Genomic DNA, 3399 nt, shown 5'->3' with positions numbered 1-3399 from the left:
GAACCCACGACACTGAGATTAAGAGTCTCATGCTCTACCGACTGAGCTAGCCAGGCTTGGTTAATGTTGTTTGACAAAAAAGGCCACTCAAGCCAAGGAGTGCCCTACAAGCTATTAAAGTAGGTCTAGGCTACCACATTCATTACACTGAGATTCATGCTTGGTTTCACACATTGATGAAAATTGGTATGTAACAATGAATTAACATGTGAAGCATTGGTTGTTCAGTGGTAGAATTCTCGCCTGCAACGCGGGGGGCCCGGGTTCGATTTCCGGCCAATGCAGTACTCAAGTTTTACTGAAATTATGGTATATTTTGTTAAAGAGTGGCTGGCTCTTTGCATTTTGGTGGTCCAGGTATAGAATTCAACATACAATGATTTAGTGATAGAATCTTGTGGTTTAATTGTAGAATTCTTGCATGCCATGAGGGAGGCATGGATCTGAAAAGGGAATAATCACCACTCAATGTTGTGCTCAAAGCAAATGACTCTTAGATTTGGAGTCTTATTCGCTATTGACTCAGCTAGCTAGGCTTTTTTACAGTGTTATGGCATCATGGCAAGGCAAGGATTGCCCTTCAATCTATAAAACCAAAGCAAGGTTTCCACATTCAGTAGATCCTGAGATTCCTGCTTGGTTTCACACACTGATGTACACCTCTTTTAAGTTTAAAATAAAACACGTTTGGTTGTGTAGTTACAGAGATCTCGCCTGTAGAATTCTGGGAAAAAGCACCGCCCAACACAGGGCTCAAACCCACGACCCTGAGATTAAGAATCTCATGCTCTACCGCCTGAGCTAGCCAGGATTGGTTACTGTGGTATGACAAAAAGGCCATTCAAGCTATTAAAGAAGTGTCTAGGCGACCACATTCAGTACACTGAGATTCATGCTCGGTTTCACACATTGATGAAAATGGGTAAGTAACAATGAAGTAACATGTGAAGCATTGGTTGTTCAGTGGTAGAATTCTCGCCTGCCACGCGGGAGGCCTCGGGTTCGATTCCCGGCCAATGCAATACTCAAATTTTACTGAAATTATGGTATATTTTGTTAAAGAGTGGCTGGCTCTTTGCATTTTGGTGGTGCAGGTATAGAATTCCACATACAATTATTTAGAGGTAGAATCTTGTGGTTTATTGGAGAATTCCCACCTGCCAAGAGAGAGGTCTGGATCTGAAAAGGGAATAAACACCAAACAAATGTTGTACTAAAAGCATATGACTCTTAGCTTGGGAGTTTTATTTCTATTGATTAAGCTGGCCAGGCTTTGTTACAGTGTTGTGGCATCAAGGCAAGGCAAGGCTTGCCCTTCAATCTACACTATTAAACCAAAGCAAGGTTTCCACAATCAGTAGATCCTGATATTCCTGCATGGTTTCACCCACTGATGCACATCTGAAACAGCGATATATTTTGTTAAAGAGTGCCTGTCTCTTTGCATTTTGGTGGTGCAGGTATAGAATTCAACATACAATGATTTAGTGGTAGAATCTTGTGGTTTAGTGGTAGAATTCTCGCCGGCCATGAGGGAGGCATGGATCTGAAAAGGGAATAAACACCACCCAATGTTGTGCTCAAAGCAAATGACTCTTAGATTTGGAGTCTTATTCGCTATTGACTCAGCTAGCTAGGCTTTTTTACAGTGTTATGGCATCATGGCAAGGCAAGGATTGCCCTTCAATCTATAAAACCAAAGTAAGGTTTCCACATTCAGTAGATCCTGAGATTCCTACTTGGTTTCACACACTGATGTACACCTCTTTTAAGTTTAAAATAAAATACGTTTGGTTGTTTAGTGACAGAGATCTCGCCTGTAGAATTCTGGGAAAAAACACCGCCCAACGTGGGGCTCAAACCCAACACCCTTAGATTAAGAGTCTCATGCTCTACCGACTGAGCTAGCCAGGCTTGGTTACTGTGGTATGACAAAAAGGCCACTCAAGCCAAGGAGTGCCCTACAAGCTGTTAAAGTAGTTCTAGGCTACCACATTCAGAACACTGAGATTCATGCTTGGTTTCACACATTGATGAAAATGGGTAAGTAACAATGAAGAAACATGTGCAGCATTGGTTGTTCAGTGGTAGAATTCTCACCTGCCACGCGTGGGGCCCGGGTTCGATTCCCTGCCAATGCAGTACTCAAGTTTTACTGAAATTATGGTATATTTTGTTAAAGAGTGGCTGGCTCTTTGCATTTTGGTGGTGCATGTATAGAATTCCACATACAATTATTTAGAGGTAGAATCTTGTGGTTTATTGTAAAAATTTCCACCTGTCAAGAGAGAGGTCTGGATCTGAAAAGAGAATAAACACCAAACAAATGTTGTACTGAAAGCATATGACTCTTAGCTTGTGAGTTTTATTTCTATTGACTAAGCTGGCCAGGCTTTTTTACAGTGTTGTGGCATCAAGGCAAGGCAAGGCTTGCCCTTCAATCTATAGTATTAAACCAAAGCAAGGTTTCCACATTCAGTAGATCCTGATATTCCTGCATGGTTTCACCCACCGATGTACACCTGAAACAGCGATATTATTTGATAAAGAGTGCCTGGCTCTTTGCATTTTGGTGGTGCAGGTATAGAATTCAACATACAATGATTTAGTGGTAGAATCGTGTGGTTTAGTGGTAGATATCTCGCCTGCCACGAGGGAGGCATGGATCTGAAAAGGGAATAAACACCACCAAATGTTGTGCTCAAAGTAAATGACTCTTAGATTTGGAGTCTTATTCGCTATTGACTCAGCTAGCTAGGCTTTTTTACAGTGTTATGGCATCATGGCAAGGCAAGGATTGCCCTTCAATCTATAAAACCAAAGCAAGGTTTCCACATTCAGTAGATCCTGAGATTCCTGCTTGGTTTCACACACTGATGTACACCTCTTTTAAGTTTCAAATAAATCACATTTGATTGTGTAGTGACAGAGATCTCGCATGTAGAATTCTGGGAAAAACTACCACCCAACGTGGGGCTCGAACCCACAACCCTGAGATTAAGAGTCTCATGCTCTACCGACTGAGCTAGCCAGGCTTGGTTAATGTTGTTTGACAAAAAAGGCCACTCAAGCCAAGGAGTGCCCTACAAGCTATTAAAGTAGGTCTAGGCTACCACATTCATTACACTGAGATTCATGCTTGGTTTCACACTTTGATGAAAATTGGTATGTAACAATGAATTAACATGTGAAGCATTGGTTGTTCAGTGGTAGAATTCTCGCCTGCCACGCGGGGGGCCCGGGTTCGATTTCCGGCCAATGCAGTACTCAAGTTTTACTGAAATTATGGTATATTTTGTTAAAGAGTGGCTGGCTCTTTGCATTTTGGTGGTCCAGGTATAGAATTCAACATACAATGATTTAGTGATAGAATCTTGTGGTTTAATTGTAGAATTCTTG

General features: G+C 41.7%; 1 non-coding gene across 1 annotated transcript; it reads left to right on the top strand.

Annotated features, from left to right (window-relative positions):
- The first annotated feature begins 213 nt into the window (after positions 1 to 213).
- On the top strand, positions 214 to 284 carry TRNAC-GCA (transfer RNA cysteine (anticodon GCA)). Its single transcript has one exon. It is a non-coding gene; the product is annotated as a tRNA-Cys (tRNA).
- The last annotated feature ends 3115 nt before the right edge of the window (positions 285 to 3399 follow it).

This window comes from Crinia signifera, chromosome 3, assembly GCF_055691185.1.
Source record: "Crinia signifera chromosome 3, ASM5569118v1, whole genome shotgun sequence".
NCBI lineage: Eukaryota > Metazoa > Chordata > Amphibia > Anura > Myobatrachidae > Crinia > Crinia signifera.
The sequence above is the reverse complement of the archived record's forward strand: the minus strand, read 5'-3'. Positions and strand labels throughout refer to the sequence as shown.